This window comes from Vidua macroura, chromosome 3, assembly GCF_024509145.1.
Source record: "Vidua macroura isolate BioBank_ID:100142 chromosome 3, ASM2450914v1, whole genome shotgun sequence".
Taxonomy (NCBI): Eukaryota; Metazoa; Chordata; class Aves; order Passeriformes; family Viduidae; genus Vidua; species Vidua macroura.
The window spans coordinates 78,159,520-78,182,619 of NC_071573.1; positions in this window are offsets into that span (position 1 = coordinate 78,159,520).

A 23,100-nucleotide genomic window follows, 5' to 3' on the forward strand; every position below is an offset into this window, starting at 1 on the left:
ACAATACAAAGCCACCTTTGACTCACAGAACCTTTAAATTCTCAAGTGCCACCTAAAGGGAATTTATACATCATTTGTCTAACATTCTTTCCCTCAGCATTCACACTATAAAGGTAGAATAATAGATAGATGTTGTCTGATGCAGTGCCACTGCCTTTAAATAACTGGAAATATATGCTATTAACCTGTTCCTAATTTCAGTACTGTAGATTGGCAGTATAGCACATTCTACTTCACAAGCAAAATAGGAGGGTCTACTCAGCTGGAAGAGTTCTTTTTTATTAGTGCACTGTGAGTGAGTTTTCATAGAAATTAAGTTCTTCTTCCAGAAAAAAAAAAAAAATATATATATATATATATATATATATATATATAAGAAGAGAAGAAGAAAAAGAAGACACAAAGAGGGGATGGGATATGAAGGAACCAGTGGATATGTAAGACTGTAAAAGCAAACATTTGGGCAAATGGCACCACAAGGGTGAAAAAGACAGAAGTCAAGGCTGTCTCCTGCACAGTTATCCTCATCTGATGCAGGCAAAAAATTAAGGTGGTGGAATTAGAGTAGCAGGAGATGAAGCCTGTGAGGTGAGGACAGAAGAAAGACAAGGAAGGAGGGTGGATACAAGCAACGGGGCGAGAGTCACAGCTGAGTGGCAGGGGAACCATTACAGCTAATACCGTATACACATAATAAGATATACCTATTGCCAGCTTGCTGGATTTATACAAATATTACAGAAACATGAGGCTCCCAGTGGAAGAAAAAGTGCTACATTGCCATCTAGAGCAGAAAAAAGGAAAATATAGGAAAATATTATATGAACACTGCTGCTTTGGAATGTTAAAAAAAAAATCCAGTTGAAACAGAGAACTGTTTAGAGCTTCTTCAACCAGGAAAACCTCAGAAGCAGTAAGGATGCTTTATTTCAAAACCTCACATGAAGGGGAACCACCAGTCACTACAAGACCAGCAGATGAGCCTCAAATTATTAGGTCACAGAGAAAAAGAGCTACAGGAAGAAAATGCTTAATTTGACAAGACAAATCTCACTAGTGACCTTTCTAAAAGTATAAGGTACTTCTGAAGAAGCTTTGCAAAAAAGACCCATCTACTTTGTTTTTTGATTTTTGAACTAACACAAATAAATCAGTTTGGGTCTTACAGAATATAATAAAAGAGTATTCCATTTCTAAATCAATTTTCATGCCCTTGATATATTTGCATTTTCTCTGCAGCAACATAAATTCAAGCCTGTAAGTGTTTATTATTAATAAAAAAAAAGATAAATATAATTTCACTCTGAAACAACTGTAAGGAAAAAAATGTTAAAGAAATGGGTAAGGAAAACCTTTCAAGGTATTCATCACAAACTCAACAGCTTCACTAATTAACTTCCCACTTTGCAAATTTTAAGAGATGTACAAAATCCAAACTAGGACAATGTGTGAACCCTCAGCCAGCCAAATTGTCTCCTGAACTGCATTACTACTGGCTGAAGCCTTATACCTGTGGCAGAAATGCAGCTGTTCGAATGAAGAGAGAGTTTTATTTATCTGTTTGTTAGATCCTAAAATCAGCAAAGCACACATTTAGTGATAGGACCATTAGCAGCAGGGTGGCAGGCAGGAGAGGAAGGCAGGGAAGTGGTGTTGCCCCTCAGAGCCCTTTCCTTGCACTGTCACTGAGATGCACAACAAAAACATGCACCTCTTGCAGCATGCCATGCAGCACAGCAATACCTTTAGGTCTTTACAGCATCAATATCCATGCCAGTCCCTACAACACTCAATTTACAGTATGACAGGGCACCTGGTAAACTCCGAATTGCTTTGCCGTCTTCCCTGTGCAACCTGACAAATCTGGGAAGTCACAACAGTCAGAACTGTTTGTTTAGAACGGAGCAAGAGCAAAATTGAATTACTTCCTGTTATTAGAGAAATTTGTCCCAGAGGAAGGTGTTGAAGCTGCTGAAGCAAGAAAGTGAGAGAGTATTTTATGGCTCACTGCATTATAAATGGTCTATGAATACACAGACAAAGTACTCTCCAAAGCTACCAGACTCCAAGACATGAGCTCCATGTTTGATTAAAAGATTATAAATGGTCAGACACACATTCCTGTTCTATTCTCAAACAGTTTATTACTCCTTTCCATTTTATAGTACTCAGTGGCAAAGTTTGCCTAGTCTAGGCATGCACTGAGGCTCCAAATGTTTACCTTAGTTGATTCTAGCTGACATGTTTGAAAATTATTGCATCTATTTGTTCTGCTAGATGTTTTGTCCGCCTTGCTTATACTCCTTAATTTCTCACTTCTCCTATTATTAGCCTTATGACTAAAGTCTTTAATTTATTCACCACAGAAATTTTACAAACTTTTTCTGTCATTCATTACACGTTGTCTCCATTGTTTCCTGGTATCTCTAGGGTGTAGTAAGAAGAATCAAATATATAAAGAATTACACTATATATTACCTTATATGGCTGCCTTAGACTTTAGCTATTGAACTTCTTTAATAGAGCAGACCTTTCCCTATTGAAATTATCCAAGCATTAAAATTTATATAGTTGGTGTAAGTCCACACAGCATCAAAATGCACAATCAAGAATATTAGCAGATACAGACAAATGTCATCAAGACACATCTTAGTACAAAAAAAAAAAAAAAAAAGGAAAAAATTACCAAAATAAGCAAGACAATCCCTGTCTCCTTTTTATATCCTTCTGCCTTCAAATTCCATCCTCTGTTTTCCTCCTCTAAGTTTCTTTTATTTTCACAATTTCATCTGCAAGTGGTTTTTTTTAGCACTATCCTCACACAGATATACCTTGAGAAAGAAATTCTATACAAACAATGCATCACTTAATAATTAGGAGTTCACACTGACATGCTCTCACTTGTGGACATAAAAGAAAAATATCTATTACATGTATGAGAAAAGTTTCACTGTCTTTCCTTCCTAAAAATTCTCAGAATTCCTGTCAGAATTTCAATGGATTTTGACTCCTTGTAAATCCATTTCTGTTACTTTCAAGCAACATTCCCTAGAGTGGCTTAAGTTTCTAAATATTCAGATGTTGTCTTAACAACCATCTCTGGTGGATTTTGCTGTCATGACTAGAAGATTCAAAGCATGGCCTTCCCCTCCAAAGCCAAAACCTCTGCATATTTGCCTTTAAGACCTGCTATGTGAAATTCATATCTGTATAAAATTCCCCTGCTGCAGTAGGGGAATAGCCAGCAGGTATCCTCTGCAAATGTTTTGTAAAGGAATCACTTAAAGGAGAATTAGCTTGTTGAGATTCAATATTGAATGGTATGAAATAAAAAGAACACATAAAAATCTTAATAGACCTAAAAAAATTGCTATACATAGTAAGGAAACAATTTGTAAAAGTCAACAAATCCAAATGCTGTCAGCAGGTTCTCTGATTGCAATTTTTTTTTGTGACATGTGGTGTTAAAATTATTTCAGATCAATTTTGCATTAACAGGCATTGTCTAGTCCATGAGAAACACCTGCAGCTCTCCTTCCTTAGCCACCTCTTACAATCTGACAATACTATCAAAGAACAAATGTTTTGAAAAGGATCTGGAAAAGAACAGAAGGCTAATTAAACCAATTTACAGTCTAAAGTGAAGATTAAAATACTTATGGACATAAAATCCTTATGGACAAATTAGGGAAAAGGGCATCAAAACAGAATCTACACAGACATGCTACAGTCTGATAAAAATGCAAGTGATATATATAAAAAAAATATTAAATTAAAGGCCTGCTGATGGGAAAATGCACATAACAGACAGTATTTACCTTACTGACTTATTCCCAAGTATCACTGTGATGAAGTGCTAAGATTTTTTTGGAAACAGCCAAAAGTCTGACATCTAAGAGTAGTTCTTGTTCTCATTCCCAAGCTCTGGTACTAGAGAAGTGCATTAGGAAAAAAAGGTAACTTCCTTCAAAATGTAGATGTGCTTTTCTGACTAAGAGACCACCTAGTTATTGTGATGACTATTTCTAGCTTACCTGCAAGTAGCAAGCTTCTGGAGGCTACTAAGGGAGCATGTCATAGCCACAGATGTCATAATGAGGCACACCTACTACCTCCTTCTCATTACCTCAAACAGTACTCAGCTTCAGAAATCATTCTTTCATAAAAGGATAGCAAAACCATTTCAGTCTATATTCATATCACTAAATCTATACAAATGCACTCTAAAACGTTAGTAGCACTCATTACAATCATGTTACCAGCCTGAGCATTTTTTATGTAGAGTTCTGAATTAATATCTGCTTTCCACAATAATTCTTCTTCACCTTCAATAACTGCATTCTGTAGAATTTGTTTAGGTCTTTTCTATTTCAAAAAATTGAATATGGCTCATTGGAAACTAAAATTGCCAGGTTAAGCACCACCTTGTATTTTTATAGTTTGCATGCCTGTAATGGGAATGAGATTTATGTCCCTAACCTTGAAATATTCTGAACCAATTATTTACTTAATATTTATGTTAAATTATCTATGATTGCAGCACTGACTATGAAAGCAACCAGAAAAAAATCTGCAGGTGGCCCGTAAAGCTAATTTTGAAGTTAGCTGTACTAAGCTCATGCAGTGGTCTTACAGAATATTAATGTAGTGCTATAAACTACAGTACCCTCAGGGTGTTCACCTGCCATGGAATTTAATTTACTTCATATCTCATCTAATAGACTGAATCTCATCTATTAGGTAAATATAATGTGAATACGTTTTCTTGTTTCTCTAAGGAGTTTATTGGTAAAACCTGGAGAGGCATTCCATAGAATCTTCTACTGCTATAATTAGCTTGAAATTGAGCTATTGTGCCCTTTTCTGTATTAAGCAATATAGAATATACAGCCTAGGTACATAATAACACCAAGCCCAGAGCTGATGCAGCAGCTGCATTGCTCACGCAACAGCTTTGTGTTTATTCTCTTTATTGCAAAGAGAAAAAACTAGAGCAAGCTGTGGGGATTTGATGTCTCCACTGTACCAAGAACTGCACCAGCCAGGAGAAGCTCTTCCCAGAGACAGCACTATGCTCTGCCCTTAGTAGCTTAAGTGGCACATTCTCCTGTCTAAGGAGAGAGACGTCAGCTTCGTGGCATTGTGTGAATGGTTAAGTTGCCTGAAAACAAATCTGGTATTGCCTGCAGCCAACACGTTGGCACAACTTCAACAGCGGGAGAGGCTTCAAAGATGCTCTGTCCCTCTGCACTTCTTGCAGTATCTAGTGCCTGGCTGTAGCAGTGCTGTGCAAGTGGCATTTGTTCCCAGTCCATCCAAAGCATCCTGAAACAGCAGTTCACTGGCAGGTTGATACGCAGCTCACAGAGAACACGTTTTCTGGAAAAAAATTCAAGGGGATTGTGGCGTAGAGAGGAGCAGCTTTCTGATTAGCTCTTCTCATATTAAAAACTATCCTGGTGAGAAGAAGACCATAGCAAATTTTGCTCCTTGTACTCTTTTGTGTATGACCCACTGCTGCATAATATTGTGCACATTTGGTTTATTCTTCTCAGCCTGGGTTCGCAACAGGGTTGCTTAACTCCAAGTCCACTCCTATGATTCATTCCTTCCTGCTACTCTGTCTGTCAAATGGACAGACTCATACACACTTTTTTTAAAATCATAAGAGAATATAGCCTTAGTGATATCCCAGAACAAGCTCATTTACTATTGGTCTGTACTTCTGTGCACAAAGTTCTGTCAGCATAACACCCAGGGACTGGTCCTTCAGAATATCTAGTCGGGGCAGGGAATTTAGGCACCTGACATGGTAAGTGTTCTCATTCTGTGTATGCCATTTATGAACTCGACTTAGTTATTATGTCAGCCAGAGGAAAAACACATGCAGGATGCATAAAAGCAGAAAAATGTGTCCCACAAACAGCTTTAGAGAGGGAGAATGAGAAAAAGATAGAACCCATGGGCAACTTAAAAAATAAAAAGTAGATGTTATAGTTCACTGAATCAAATATGACATTATAGTGCAGAGGAAATTGAATTCATCTGTACTCGATAAGGGTGGCTTCATTATTCACTTGTGTCTTTGCTTAGTTGTGACACTCATGACTGATGAGACCATCCCCATCTCATGAAGATAAATTCAATATCCGTAGTATCATTCTAATATATTCTCTATATATAGAGAATGCATTTAATGGATGGTGGTGGGATAGTATTTTTATCTTCAGACTCATGAAAGGAAGGAGCACAATTTCCTGGAGCTGACACTTTGAGCAAGTTTATATGGCCACCTTTTCACAACTGTGTTGAGGGTGAAAGTGTTGTTATGGGGACACAGGATAGAGAGTAGCACAGAGGTTAACTTCACTAATTTGTCATCTAAGATCTGAACCCAGAATTAGATCAAAATGGAGCAGAGATTTAGCTATTGTATCCTTATTTTGATAAGATATTTGTCTACGTATGGGCATACAGCTATCACAATACAGTAAATTAGAAGAAATGCCACTGAAGTGGGCTGACATTAATCCAGTGCTGCTCACTGCTGTAACTTTCCTCCTCTTTCTACATTCAAATAGTTTTCCAAAGCAGTGAAATATTTCTCCTTGATGAGGTCTCTCACACCTGCTTCCTCCTTCTGTAGCATCCTATATTCATACACAGTTGTAGCAGACCAGTTCAGAAATGTGAAAATCGTGGAAGATGTTCAGCAGAAGTGATCCCAGAAGAAATGTGATTAATGAGTAAAGCATATAGGAGGAGGTCAAAGGTAGCTATCATAAATTTAATTTACTACACAACTGTAATTTATCACAGCTCTGTACAGTGTTCACATGCCTCTTCATGGGAAAGATTTCTCCTGCTAGATCCAGGGGGAAGAGAGAGAGCTCAAGCCAGCACAGGTTTCTGAAGTGCCATTTCTGTTCATGCTAATGCAAACACACATCCACATGTACACCCAGTACAAAGTACTGGTAGAGTTGGCCACTCCAAAACACAGGACTTTCTGTCAGAAAACTTCTGTCTAGACTGGGACAGAGATCCATTAATTCAGTATTCATACGCTCACAACAAGACAAGTGAAAGGTTTTACTGACAGGTAAAAGAAATATCGAGGAAGAAATGTCTGAAATAAGCTGCACACACAGAATTTTCTTTTGAATCCCATCATTTGGCAGCTGGCATACATTCACTGCATAATGATTTATATAACTTCAGCATTATTCAGTTTGTCAGTGTCTTCATCCCAGCCACTTTTGAGTGTTTCATACGCAACCATTAAAATCTGCTTCAGGCTAAAACTTGGCACACAAATGCATAAGGAAGCTAAAGTAAGAAATAGTTACTTTAATTTCTTATAAAATATGAGAAGTTGCTTTGAGTACCATATGCACAAATTATTAACAGAATTTTCTTCTTGTTTGGTCTAAGATTGTAATTATATAAAGCAGATATTTTGTCATCATCTCCATAACAGAACAGCAATTTGTTAAGCATACAGCAACATTACTCCACCAGACAATCAGTACCAAAGAGGTGCTATACAAAAATATATGAGTTGTATAACCAGATTAAATGCAAATTTTAAATTAAGGTTTTCAACAGATAACAAGGAAACAAATGGGAGAAAGTGACGAAGCAAAATAAACAAAAAGAAACTCCCGCAAAACAAATCCTTTGCTTTTTTTTTTTAATTCCAGTTTGCAAATATGTAGTAAGAGCCTAGTGATTTGGTTTTATGTACAAAGAGCTCCTTGCTGATTATCTCAGCTACTTTTCATTGCTGTAAGTCCTGATTCACTGAAATAAAGCTGTACATTATTCTCAGATTCCAGACGGAACGTAGAAAAGCTGGTTTTATAACTAGAACTTAAAGAGCAAGGTCTTTTGTAATTCAGTGAAGCCAGGTTAATTTATACCATTCAAAGAACTGCCCCAGAAACTTGCTGTGACATTTCTAGTTGGCTTTAATGAAATTTTACAATTGTTTTTTTCCTTTTGATTTTCAATATAGAATTTAATTGATAGGAGAAATAAAACATTATTATGTGAATTCATTTCAAAGGAAGTACCACTTTCCAAGTGATTAGACTGTCCATCTAGTTGACTGCCCATAAAGCCTCTATTCAGACATGTTTAATATTGATGTTACACTTTCTATTAAAGATTTTCAAGATACCACAGATTTTTGAAATCTTATACACAAAAATGTTTGACAGCATAACATAAAAAATAGAAGGATGCAAAAGGTTTTTTTCTCCACACATGTTGAGTTGCAGACTTTTCCTACTGTACAGAATAGACTTCCTCCTGCAGTTCGGATAAAACAAATGCTTAAACTAAAACCTTAATTCTGATCACAAAAGAGAAAGGTATGGTTAATACACCACAAACCAGAGAAAAATATGTTGTCTCATTAGTGGAACTTTGATCAGATTCTTCTGTATTTTCTCACTTTAAAAAAGTGTCCATTCCAGAGCAGTGGGAACGCCCCCCTTGCCTCCCCACAGCATGCAACTGAAGCTCAGCAGCACTCCACACACGTTCACTCCTGAGTGCTACACTGCTAACGCAATTGCGGTAATTACGGCACGAGCGTGTCCTGTGAAACGGATACTGGTTCATTAATTAGAAGATGAACGTAATTGATTATTTCAACAGCAAGGCTAAACACAAGGGTAGTCCCACAGAGAGATCTGTAGGGGGAGATCTGTCCAAGGTGTGCCCTTGACTTCCTTCCTTCTCCCAGGAGGTGGCTTTAACAGAACACAGCCTAACGAGGTAATAATTACAGATTACTATTACTGATACTTAAGTCATTCATGACCTGTTCCCCTTAGCAAATTCTTCCAGAACTGATGTGTATTTCAGAGGCTGTATTTGCCACTTACAGCCATCAGACAGACACTTTGAAAGACAGTTGGCACAGGGAGGCTGTTGGCTCTCTCTTCTGATGATGTTCTGGTCAGATAATGCCCAGATTCAATCTTACCTTTGCTGTTGATATGTCACAGTGGTTTGATAAGTGTGTGTTATCATTTCTCCCCTGGTGTGGCAACAGAAATCTTTTGAACAAAGGAAGACTGAGAACTGAGAGTGCAACACCCCTACTTGTGTCACCTTCCTTATCGTTGTCACTGAGCACACGACTTACCTAGCCATGTTGAAGATGGAAATCCCCTCGGGCAATTTGACAGATATGCAAACCAAGCCCCTACATTTTGGCAGGTACACACGGTTTCTCAAATGCCATTATGTCTTAGCTAACAAACCCCTAATTAGGATCAGCAAAGGCCTAATTACAGCAATGGCTTAAACCAGTCCATTCATGTTTGTAGCATCCCATGAACTCTCCCACCTCTGTCAATTCCCAAGTCCTCGGCCCTGGCAATGGCAGTAACCCCTCACCACAGAGCCAGTCCTCCTGGGGGGAAAAGCAGTCTGCCGTTGGGACTTCTGTGCGGCCACTTCCCCTGTGTAACTTCCCCTGGTTTCTCCTTTCCCTGTCCCCTCACTGGATTGGTGTCCCTGGTGGCCACCCCCTTTCCCAGGAGACCAAACCCCTCTGCCCAGCCCTTAGCTCTGCACCCCACCCCTTCCCCTTCTTAAGCTGCCTTCTGCACGTGGTTGTTCTCTTTTACCTCGCTGGGTTCCCTTCAGCCACGTGTGATATCCTTCACTGGAATAAAACCCTGCAAAAAGAGCCTTTCTTGCCTCTATCGCTGCAACAGCTGCGGTGAGTGTTGAGTGAGGGTCTGACTGCGCTGCCTAAAGATTATCTCAACTTGCTTTTCCACAGGAGAGGCTTGGCGGGGACAGATTTTAGGCAGCAGCCACCACTACTCCAACACCCGCATTTTTACATGTTTTTTTTTTTTAAATGCAGCACCTTTTGTGGAAAAACCAAACCAGCACTGCCGAACTGGAGCAATCATATCCTTCTTTCTCTCTCTCAGGCTTATGTAGGGTTATTGCATCTGGCTTAATCCAAACATTGTAGTCAGTCCAGATCATGGTTTGACGCAAGTCTTGTGTTGGCAGTAGAGGCACCAGCACCACTGTGGAGGGCAAGGGCAATGACAGAGCCTCTTGCCACCTTTCAAGCAGTAAAAAGCAGCCAGCTCTCACATTGGAACAGTATATACACCACATCATCTCAGATGGAGGTGCTCCCTTTCATGATTATTGCCTAGTGAACCAGCCAGAGTTCATCCAGAAACTCACCAAGAGGGCTGGGGGCTGAAGATACCAGGTAAACCCTGGGCTGTTGTACGTTGGTTTGAGGGCACTGATGTCCATAAACATATGCTGATGGATGTTTCTGTTACCTTGCCTGAAATGATTCTCTCTGTTACCTTGCCTGAAATGATTAAATCAATACAGATTCTTTGATATGGACACTGTAGACAACAACAATATTAGTCTCAATAAAATAATACTGAGAGGAGAAGTCCTCTTCAGTTTCTTTGATTAAAGCATTTCTGGCTCAGTGTCTCCTGCATAGTATCCCATGATGTAACTGAATAACAAGACTGAAACAGAAAGCTGTTTCTAAGTAAGTGAATACTTCACTGGGGCTTTTGTTCTTATTTAGTACAGTTTAACAATTCCTTCCATTCACTGAACATGGATGCCTGAGAAACCTGGAATACCCACTATGCCTGGGCATGGCTATACTCCATAGCCCATCGTGTTTGGAAGCACATTAGTAAGAGATAAGAATCCAAAATGGTAAAAGTAAACACTTAGGTCAAATTCTTCTCTTGCTCAGACACACACATTAACTCCAGAATATTTGTACCTGCCAGTGGGAAAAAAAAATCTTAGTCTTTTTTTTATTGTGTCAAAAAGTCAAAGGAAAACACTTGACCGCTTGTGTGCTACTCACAGTTGAACTCTAAATGTCAGTATTGGATTTTTTTCTTTCCTATATAGTCTGCTTTGTTCAGGGTAACTGATGATAGCAGTTAAAAAAAAAAAAAAAAAAAAAAAAAAAAAAAAAAAAAAAAATCAGAACTTCCTCAGTTTTAAACAGCACCCTGTTGAATTAGGTTAATATTATATGTTTATTAAATAAACTGACAGCATAGATGGATATCAGAAATTGAAAATTAAACACTATGAATTAAATCCCTGCTGCAAGTGAAGCCAGTAAGAATAGGGTTAGGTCAAATACACCTAAGGGAAGCAACGATTTGATCTGCTGATCAAATGGATGCAGATGTTTAAGGATATGGTCTTTATTAAGCTGCTCCTTTAGTCTGCAGTGAAATCTAACTTATAACACAGATGAGGCTGATGAGATAATTCGTCTCCTTTTAAGCAAGATGTAAGTTATGTATATGTCACAAAGACAAAAAACAGCTTGCAGTCACAAAGATAAAAAACAGCTTGCACTTTTTCCTTATTTAACTACTATTTCTAAATGTCATGTTTCCAGAGCCTGGCAAATCCACTCAGCAAAGCTGGCTACAACATTTTTTATATGCTGTGGGTGATAGATGTAATCCTATAATTTCCAATGCAATAATGAGAGGTTTAATTTTCCATTTCTTCCCTCTGTGAGATGGTGTCTGGCTTTGAATTCTCATTTATGTCTGCATGAGTACACAAACCTGATCTACATCATTGTGAAGTCAATACCGGCTCCGACTTCTTTTTTCATTGTTATAAAGCAAAGCCTGACCTGTAATTCAAAGACATAAAAAAAAGTTTATCCCATCAGGAGTCTCTCTCTTCTTTACTTTAAATCTCCTCTGATACAAGGACTCATTGACGGAGCTGTTAAGAACTGTATCAGTTCATAAAAGGTTGCCTTCCTTCCTTCTTTGTGACGCTCCATGAAAGGTTAACAATAATTTTAAACTTTGTAAACCAGCACATTTGCAAACTTGCTAAAATAACATGCAGTTTTATTGAAATACAGAGAAACCCTATCAAATCTGAGACTAATTCATAAGGGACTTAACACAGAGAGAAGCCAGAGCACTTCCTCCCCACTGCCAGAGGCTGCTGGGACGTGAGAGCTGGATGATTTCCACCACCAAGGGAGAAGAGGGGGATGCAAGGCAAAGGGCCAGGAAAACAGTCTTTGTTCTCTCACACAGAGAAGATAGTATGGAGGGCTGCTATTCTCTTTTCTCACTAAGGAGCCTTTCCATCTTCCAGCTACCCAGAAATAGCTTTCTTCTTTTCCCCTCACTTTTGGGAGCATGGAGGTAGGTTTGGGTGGAACTAAGAACAGTAACAGCTTATTGTTCAGTATTTTTTATCCAGAACAAGCTGAAAACCTCAAAAGTTAAATAGAAAACACATTTATCCATCTAGCTTTTTATTGTGCTGAGAAATGGTTGTAGCCTTTTACAACACAGAGTAAAATATAATGGCTTATCTTTAATGCTTGGACTCCCTTTGAGTATATCAGCCAGCTAGGGCTGTCTGTGTTTGCACATGCTTGTGTGTGAATACCAGTGCAGTACTGTCCATTACAATGGTGGAAAGAACAGACCCAAACAATTTTTTTCATCAAATATAGTTGTATGTGTGGAAAGGCTCTCAAAATATAGTTTTCAATAGTAATGTCTTATTTTAATTTTTACTTTTTTTTGGGGGGGAGGTGGGGGGGAACCACAAACACATGAAAGCAAAGAGAGTTTGAAAAAAAAAAAAAAAAACACACACACAAAACTATTTTAGCCAAAGGCTGAATATTTTTGCAAGGAAATATGAACATACGTCTTTTAACTGAGGCAAAACATCTCAGCAGTCCCATAAGCAAATGCTTCACTTTGGTTCACTGTTCAATATGATCCTTGTAAGCTGTCACAACACTTCATAAGAACCGTATTTTAGGAGCCAAACACCCCCATTTTCACAAAGCAACACACTTCCTCTGAACTGCTTTCCAACCACAGTTCCCATTTTGTACTGCAACAAGTCCCTGAAGTAATCTGTGCCGCAGTACAGACAGGGAATGCTGACCCATTGAGGTGAACGAAGTATGAGCTATTTGCACTTCAAATGGTGGGAAAATCACAGTTGTGCCTTAGAAAAATACAGTTTGGGAAAAAACCTCAAAAATTTAAAACTACAGTTTTTCACATTGAGTTGTCCCAAACCTCTTGGTTTGGTTAAATAGACCAAGACATTGTAAATCATATTGGAACAACCTGAAATAAATATTTTGCATTTTATTTTCAATCAAGGATTTTTCGTGTTTTAAAAGAAAAAATACAGTCTTCCAAGATGAGTAGGGACACATTTTAATAATCTTTACTATTTATGTAGCGGCCCAGAATTTGTACCAGTTTATTCTGGTACAAATTGGGTTTAAACCTAGCATGCAATTGTGAAATCAAATTCTGGGCCATTGAAGTGACACTGTATACTCAGATCATAGAAGTCCATTCTCAAGTTTAGTACTGTGGCCTGAACTGCCACTACAGGATGTTATACACTGGCATGTCACATAAGGTCCCTGGGACACCCTACTCCTCCTTCAGCTCAGTGCAGGGCAATGCAGAAAAGACCTCTGAACTGTTTTTTATGCCCTTGCTCATACAAAATTTGCAGGGTTTCCAGTTTATCTGGGGAAGGACTTTCAAGGAAGAAATTTTGATATGCAGTTGAGAAAATCCAAACACCCCTTTAGCTATGTATGTATGCCAACTATAGTAATAAAAATAAGGATGACTTCTACTTCACAGTTTCCCAGATCTGCATAAGCTTTGTTTGCATACATTTACATACCCATTCCTCCGAGGTAGTAGAGTAAATATATTTATGCCATTTTATATGTGAGTTTTCCTCTGATTTGTTAAAGCCACAGAAGCCACAAAGCAAATTTTTGGATTCCTGTTCTCCTTTTCACCATGGGTCAAATGTCTCTTCAAATCCCATAGCTCTTTGCGAGGCAGTTTTGGTATGCTTGGATAAAACCAAGCACAAGTAAAGTAAAACACAGTTTTTCTGAGCATAATAGATACTTGCTTATTCTGGAACAACTCCATATATTATTAAAACCATACTACCATAATTAGGTTAAAAAAAAAATAAACCACACAGACCCATGGTTGTAATTATGTTTATCTTTATGTAATATCTTGTTATCAGTACAACTTCTGCACTGCCATTAAGTTGGTTGGTCCCTGAAAATCTAGTGATAGGCACTAGTGAAGGACGTATGCACCGACAAAGTTACTCATCCATGCTCCAGCCCCCACACACCCTCCTTGAATTCTTTCATTATTTCTGTAACACTTTGTTTGCTATTAGGATTACGTGATTTATTTGTTCAGATTGGGAAGTCTCTTCTTGATGAGCTGCTGTGTTCGGTAAACAGCTCCCAACAACAAACAAGGATTTAAATAATCACTGTGTAATCAGTAGCCACCAGCACATCAGATGTCATCTCTTCAAATCCAGGTAGCTGTCTGTCAAATCACGTTTATCACACTAAAAGTTAGATGCTTAGCTGCATCAGAAATACTCCACTTACTTTCTAAGGAATTTCAGTGAATTTAGTAGAAAAGAGTAATAGGCTTCCTGGGTTTGCATGGATTCTGCTGCCATGTGACAGTCTTGAACTTACCATGAAAGTCCTAAGCAGCTCAAGGAGTAACAAGACCAGAGTACTGAGCAGTACTGACTGGCTATCCCCCAGTCTGTTTTGTGCCTAGGAGGGAACATTAGAATAATCAAGTAATAGTCCAACAAAATTCAGCCCAAATTAAACACCTTTCCAGCAGCTACAGTCAGTATTTTTTGTGTTTGGCAGGTACACGGTTATTAGATACAAAGATGCCCACAAACTCGCAAGGAGCTCAAACAATAATTAAAGGAGCCTCTGAACTACAAGGTGTATGCACAGGTCAGTGACTGAGTCCAAACAGTAGATGGACACAGGCTATTCACCAAGTTCTTTAATGTGAAAGGATTCTTAGTATTTAATCTATAAAGAGGAGGTGAAGATTAGGTAGAAGGAAAACATGCTAGATGAAATAAAGAAAATCCTGGCTATCAATAAAGAAAAAATGGGCACTTAAAGTGAGCACTCTAGAGCACAGAAAGTGATTTTTAAATTACTTATCTGATTAGTGGGAGCTAATCTGTCAAGTAGAAACAAATTCACATAAATATTTCATAAATTAAATACTCTCTTGTCATTGAAGTTGCTTTCAATTGTTGGTGGAGATTTTTTTTCATCAGAAGGAGACAGATTACTGCATTGATTTCAGCCTCCAGAATGCATTCTCTAATTATGTAATTTTAATTGTCTGGCATTTTTATTTGTATGAATTTCAAAGGTATTGACATGAGTTAGAAAGAAAATTCAATCTCAAATCTGAAAAGGAATCAGTTGCAATCCTGTTAGGCAGATACTAAAACACAAGCTGAAGCATGTGCTTAAGCCCATATATTCTCAATAAAGTGTGTAAACTACATTTCATCTTGCCCCTAATGGGACTGAAACAAGTGCAAAGCAGCACATGAACCTACACCTCTGTCCTTGGAGCTGTTGAAGGTGTGCACTGCACTCTACAGAGGCATGCAAGAAGAAGGACTCAGGGATCTCATCTTATTAACATTTCAAGAATTTGTTGCTCAGCTGCTGTTTGTTTTCTCTGACAACCAAATGTTATGCAGAGCACTTTTGCCAGCTGCAATCTGATTAGGTATCACCTTTTCCATAACACTGCCAAGCCAGTCAAACTCTGGTATAGAGAGAGCCTAACATTTTGTAGATCTCATAATAAACAACTCCAAGTTTCAGGAGAAAATCTCTGATAGAGAGAGCCTGACTACAGCTTGTAAATCAATGCACTCAGATAAGATGTGAGAGCCAGACCTCTCAGAGTTGATCATGCTGACAGTTGAGCTTTGAATTCTTACTTTATAAATCACTTCCTTACCAGGCATCTGCAAAATCAGGATTTGTAAGCCAAGGGGAAAAAAAAGAAGACGTAGTTTTATTTCGGATTTATTGGTATGATTTGTAAATCTGTTCTAGGACTTACAGATCTGATTTAAGATTTGTTAATCCCGTTTAGGATATGGAAATTTTTTCTCTGACTTACCATGTACTGAAATGCTTCAGTGAAAAACTGAACTAAAAATTACTGGTTTAAAAGATGGTTTATAAATCAAGGGTTTGCAGTTAAGATTTGCTGGCAGGTTCTATAAACTGCACAGTGCATTTATAACTCAACCTCTTACAATGGCAGATTTATAAATCCAACTTGCAAATTGTCAGACAACTGTTACAGGCTCAATTCTAATCTGAGAAACAACAGATGTGCTTCCCTGTGTTTCAAAATCCCGTCCTTTTCCATTGCCTGCATCCCCTGCGGCCATCTCGCTTGCACCAAGGAGGAGAGAAGGGAGGGAAAAGACCTCCTGTATCACCATCACCCCACCAGGCAAGGAAGAAAGGATCTGGGAAAGGAAAAACAGGAGATGAAATGAGGGTTACAGTTCATGCATCCTGTTGCACAGCCTTCTGGAGCAGCCTGAGCTAAAAACTCCCTCCTGCAATTTTAGCTGGTACCTGGGGGCATAAAGACATCAGGTAATCCTAACTAATTCCCTGGCTGCCGGGCCGTGGGCACAGTAAAAAATTTAACTTCATATACAAAACAGTGGAAAACTGGACCTAGCAGGAGCAAACTAGAGCAAGTTGAGGATTTTTTTTCAACACTCCCAGTGATGTCTGCCTGTTGATCTCAGATTACAACGAGGAACTTCTGGGACAAACCCTGGCCCTATGACAGCAACTATCCCATTGATTTCACAAGGATAGGATTTCACCCTATAAAAAGGGCACTGGCCAGATTCACAGGAATGCTCTGCCTGCCCCACATCACCCTGGCACAACGAGCAGCTGTAAACTCACATCTCTGCTGTGGCAGCCACCTCTTCCCAGGGAGGAGAACAGGGAGCCAGAAGCCAGGGCTGTGGCAGCATCCTGAGGCTCCAAGTCGCTGCCAGCAGCTGTGTCTCCCCTCCCCACAGCCCTGCCCGAGAGGAAAGTGCAGAAAGCAGCATTCCTCAGTAATTACAAGAAAATTTACACATGTACTGGGAGTTAGTACTGCTTCCTTTCAGGCAGTTTTACAGTAGCCATCAGATTTTATCCTGAAGCTGAGGGTAATAACAATGAAATAATAGCACTATTAAATAGCACAATTTTTTTTCCTAGAATGATTGTTTTTTATACAGTGTGAAAACTGGTTTTGGTAAGCAACGGCAACTTCTAGACCCTGTCCAGGAGGTACTGAAATACATTAATGCCTTTTGACTTTTTTTGAATGTTAAGCTTCTTTGACTTGACACTCAGAAAAAGTCAAAAGCTTTTAAAAGTGGCCTGACATGTTTTATTGTCTACTATATTTGAAATTTGGTTTAATCTCTACTATATTTTGAATTTCCAAGTTTCATCAGTGACTTCCTGTTCTCTATTATTGCAATGCTTTTTTTCCCTTGGATTGCTTGTTACCTTGAATTTCTTACAAAACAAAATAAATACAAAGATGCTAGCAAGTACAAATTTCAAAATTTCTTCCTTCATACTGGCCAGCATTTTAAAGTCAAAGATCTGATCACTGAAAAACTCAGCAAATATTCATGAGTGTGTGTGTGTGTGTGTGTGTGTATATGCATATATGGAGCTAAATTTCCAGGTACTTTAAGTACATAGAGGATAAACTGCATGTTCAGCTGACTCTAAATACTATTACAAAGGGAATTGAAGCAAACAGTGCAATTAGAAACAAGAAAATTTGCTTCCATAGCTTGGCACCTAACTGAATACTCAATTCCATGTGCAAAATATAATCTGAAATGTAGGATGGAATTGGGGGAAATGGTTAATATTCTATAAAATGCTAAGGCAGCTCTTTGTATACTATACATTTAAAATGTATGAAAATCAATGTATGAAAACAGATGCCTTTTTTTTTTCCATTGTGTATTCCAAAGTATAGAGCCTCACTCTCCCCTCGCGCACGTGTCTGACAGACACAGAGGCTTACAAAAGTTTGGCCTTTTCCCTTGCGTTTAGCCTAAATGAAAACTGGTAAGAAAAATATATTTGTAGGGAGAAATAGTCTCACATCAGAGGTGAAGAATTGTAGCTACAATTGGGGAAACATTATAAATAATTGCTTTAACAAACAGATGGTACAATTTCATAGAAATCGAGGTTTTCCACATAATTATCTTGCAGGTGATGAATGAAACAGACCTTTACAGATAGTAGCCCAACTGATCTGTTGCAGTGCTGGAACTCACAGCAAATTTCCTCATTCCTTCTCTCCTCTTCTTTGGGGAACACAAAAAGAGTGCACCCATTTCAATAACACTCAAATTTAGACTCAACCCCGAGGCTATTTCTAGACTGAAGGCAAAAGGCACTTCTTAAGTGCCCTGCAATCCCAGTGCTCTGACTGTCCACCTCAAGAGACAAAACAGGCCACATCCATCTTCTTGGATTTCCTTTAAATGGAGAGAGACACAGAAGGGACAGGGACATCCCCTGAAGCACTGTGGGGGGCACAATGGGACCTGGGAACTCTGGAACCCAGGGTAAGAGCCAACAACCACTATAACTAGAGTTCTTCTCTGAGGGTGTAAAGTATCTGTTGCTAAGCTCTCTTGGCAAAATCAAGGAAAATAAAAGGGGTTTTCTATAGCTGCAGTACAAAGACTCCATTGCAAAATCATAAAATCTATAGCATGAGGAGAGGAGTAGGAAGCACAATATTGCGGCTGCAATTGTACAGTTTTATGGAGCAATGAATTTCAGCTCTCAAGAGGACCGAAGGCGCAACAGAGGGCATCTTTTATTTAAAGTTTAAGTTGAAAGATTTAGGCCTAAAGTTAAACTGAACATTTTCTAAAATTCTAAGTGTCAAGAGCACCATCTGATCTACTCCAGCATCAGCAGAGGTAAACGTCAAGGGAGTAGAAATGAGAGAGGACAAAAATAGTGGCAAGAGAAAGAAACCTCCTGGCTTGCCTGTGAAGTAAAGACACATACCTACCAGGCTACTAGCAGAGAAGCAGACCATTAGCCTATGGTCTTCATTTTTCTGCTCTAACAATACCAAGCCTAGCAAGAAAAACAACTCTGCAAGGAACTGAATACATTCCGTACCTGTGCCACCTAAGCTTTTTTGCTTTATCAGTCCATTCATTTTTCATTTCAAAAAGATGAAGCTAACATGTTCACTACAATTATTAGCAAAATTTCAGATCATCTAGGAACAGTAGCTACACAGTGCAATATACTTTTGCTATGGAAAAATCCATACATTGAATACATTTGAATACATTTGAATTCAATTAAATTCAAAACTTTAAAAAAAAAAGAAGTACTAAGGAAAAATAGTAAACAATTTTTTACATATATTCCCTCACCAGCAGTGGCAACAGTAAACATTTTTATTGAAAATTTCAAAAGCTATGAAATGAGGCAAAAGTGTCTTAATAAAGCTTTGATAAGTTTGTCATTTACTCTGTTAACTTTTTTTCCAAAGGTCACTTCAACAGACATGATTAGACTACAGCTCCGTGGGAGTAGTGGAAATTAGCTTCGATGTTTGTCTCATTGATGAAGTTCTGAGTATGCTGGTAGAATTGCAATAAGCATATGTGCTTAATAATAAGCACATGTGCTGCTTGCCATCTTGAAAGCAAACTCTTCAGCTAAATCATCTGATCTATTCCTTTGCAATCCCCTTCCCCCACAATTGGCTGGATAAATCAAAACAGGTCTCCTGAAAGTGTCTGTACTTCAAGTAAGGACTATAAGGACTTGTCTTTCTTCTGGAAAGCACTGGACATTACAAGTTTAAAACACCTGATGTCTTTACCTTTCCACCTATAGGGCCTCACATGGGTTTGAGAGTAAAGATGCCTCATTGTTCATTAACAGTCTAAAGCTGACCAAGGTTTATAGCAAAAAGCTCCCTGTCAGCCAGCCAGCTGATATTCACTTTCCTCTTCTGGGCAACAGCAAAGCTGGAGCACAGAAATCTAACACAGGTGAAAACACTACCATACAAACCCAAAGTAGCAGGAGAAAGGCTCTCCGGCTCTCCCCCCAGATGTGGGACTGACCCCAGAATCACAAACAAATTCTATGTGAACTGTGATTCTATCTGAATCTCAAACACTAGTGTCATGAGACCTTTGGCCCAATAAAGGAAATTCTGGATTCTGGCAAGACTGTCAAAGGCCTTTGTCATTTATTCCGTACCATGGTTTAAAACAAATGTCCTGTCTTAAACAGAAATGAGAGAGTGCTATCTAATTCAACTTCCACCCATATCATTACAATGGCATTGCTCTCCTGTTGCTGAAAAACACCTTCAAACTCAGGTGTGGAAGGCAGATGTGCATCTACATTTAAATTATTTTGCATGGGACCTCCCATACAGCTTTCTATCGCTCTTCCCAGATGTGAAAGGCTGGAAGGATTGCTAGCTCAAAACATGTCAGGGCAGGGGTAAAGCAGCAGGTTGGGCTTTGCCTTTGCTGAGGGGATGCACATACCCCATTCCTCCCCCTGGGCCTGTATACCACCCCACTGTGGCTACCAATCCCTGGCATGCTGGAGGCAATGCTCCACATCCACCTCCTGGAGCCCCAGTCCAGCCCCAGGATGCTCAAATGACTGGAAGTCACACCTGGAGGAAGGAGGAAGGGCCCACAAAGTCAAAGGGTGTTTAATCCAGCATGGCAAGCATGTGCCCTACCACCTCTGGGAATTTCTATCAGCTGAACACCACTGGAACCAGGAGTGGTACTGATACTTGTTCTTTTCTATACTTTTTCTGTCCATCTCTTTTTCTCTTTCTTCTAAGTCCCTCTTCTTGAGGCTTTGAGTAAGGTAAAATCAGGGTTTGTTAAGTTGAATGGGCTAAGTTAATGCCTTGTGAAGTGCTTTATGTTGATTGAATGCTGCTCTGAACTTCTGCCAAAGCCCTCTGATTTTCTGAAGTTGCTACTAAAGTTCTTTTTGTTGTTTTGACCTCTTGAGAATATCTTGTCTGTATTTCTCCTGTAACTCAGAGTACATAAAATACCCTAAGCCCCTGTCAGAGGCTCTTTGAGTGAGTTTCCTGAGGGCCTTACACCAGGACACCAGAGAAAAATGCTGGAACTCTGGTTCTTGATGAAGCATGACCAAATTTCTATGGCTTCATAGGTTATTCTGTCAACTGAGCCAACCTAGTCCATAATGTGAATGCTTTTGGTGCTTTTCAGTCACAACTGCTGACTTACTTCTCAGCAAAAATTATGAAGTTTGACAAGCTTAATATTTGGCATTAAACTTTTAGCAATTTACATTAAACTGAGGTGGGCTAAAAGCACAAAGGTAGTTGTGGCAGAATAACTTCTCAGGTCATCATAATTTAATTGTGACTACTTGAGCTGCAAGAAGTGATAACTCAAAAGTTTGAAAACACTTCAGAAGTTCCACTTTATTGAAAATTGAAAGAAAATACTTTAACCATTACAGAAAGTAAAATGATAAATGGATCAATCTTTACTAGCAAACAGTAGTAATTAGGTCATACCTCATTTCTTTATTAGAGAAAGGCTTTGGTATTTAATCATCATTACATAATCATTTAGTCTTCTCCAATCTCTGCCTTTATAGATATTGTAAACTTGGGCCCTGGTGCTTCAAATGGTTCTATGCAGGAGGAACTCCATGATCAACTATTTGAATCAACTACATGATTCTTGCTGTATACCATATTTTCATTTTACAGTCTGTGTCCATATGATAACACAGATAAAACTCCCTGAAGGATTCTAAGAGAAGAGTTCAAAACTGAAATGTCTTTATATGAAGACACCGCTACAAAAATGCAAGAGTCTGAAATCACTTGTAAGGCAGAAGACAAAGCACGGCCTAGGGCATAATACCACCTTGGAGAATGTCCAATCGCCCTCTATTGTCTGAAGACAGATGTGCAATTCACCAGATGGACCATGTGTTTGCTTTAGCACAGATCAGTATTGAACTGCTCATTTTCTGAAATAAGCCTCTGAAATCCAAAAAGAATGGGAAACATAATGAATGAGTTCTTAGAGAAATAAACAATGTCAAATCCTCTGAGCCTATGATTTTCCTTCATGACAGACATTGTCTTAAGCCCACTTCCTCTTAAAGGAACCCAGCATGTTCTTATTGGCTGGTAAAAAGCCAGTCAGCAGACACTTAACGAGGTCAGTAACAACAAAATCAGTAAGATTTACTCTAACAGGAATTTTTCTTCCCCAAGACTTTGAAAATTATTTTGCCTTACAGCAATTACCACAGGGAGGAAAATGAGATGTTGCCCCTATCAGCTCCCTTAGTGAGACAAGGCCAGTTCACACTTCACCACCTGATAACAAATAGCTCTCCAGGAAACACAGGCTCACCTTCTCTTCAGGGGTGTTGGACTCTTCTACTTTTCATAAGGAAAAGGAAAAGCAAGTAAAAAGTGTTAAATGTTTCCAAAAACTCAAAGACATTTTAATTGGAATAAAAACAGGTTCAGGGTAAGGTGCCTTTTCTTTAGGCATTTTAGTGCACGTAAAACAAGTTTCCTTCCTAACCACAGGCAGTAAGACCTAAGGCCAACACAAAGGTCTAATGACAGCCCAACACTATATTTTAAAAGTGGAAATGCTTTACCATGGTCTTTACCTAAGGGTCCCCACTTGGGGAATCAGAAAAATAGCCAAAGGAAACTCAGCAGGGCTGCTTTAATAAAAACATGACCATACCCTCCAAACTCTTGTCTTTCTTTCCCACATTTACCTCTTTTTGTTAAATCCAATGGAAAACATTTGGTTGAGCCGCTAAGCCTCGTTCTGCTCACACAACTGGAACTATAAAGCCTCTGGAGCAGCCCTTCAAGCCCTGTAAGCTCCCAGCATCAGCAGAGTGGTGCAAACTCAGGACTTTATGCAGTGAAAATCACCTGCCTGACCCAGCTGCTGAGCAAATGTCATCATTCCTAGGTCACTGCAGCTTCTTTTTAATTTTCTCTGGTGTTTGGCTATACTTATCACATTTTTCCTCAGGTAAGACAGGGA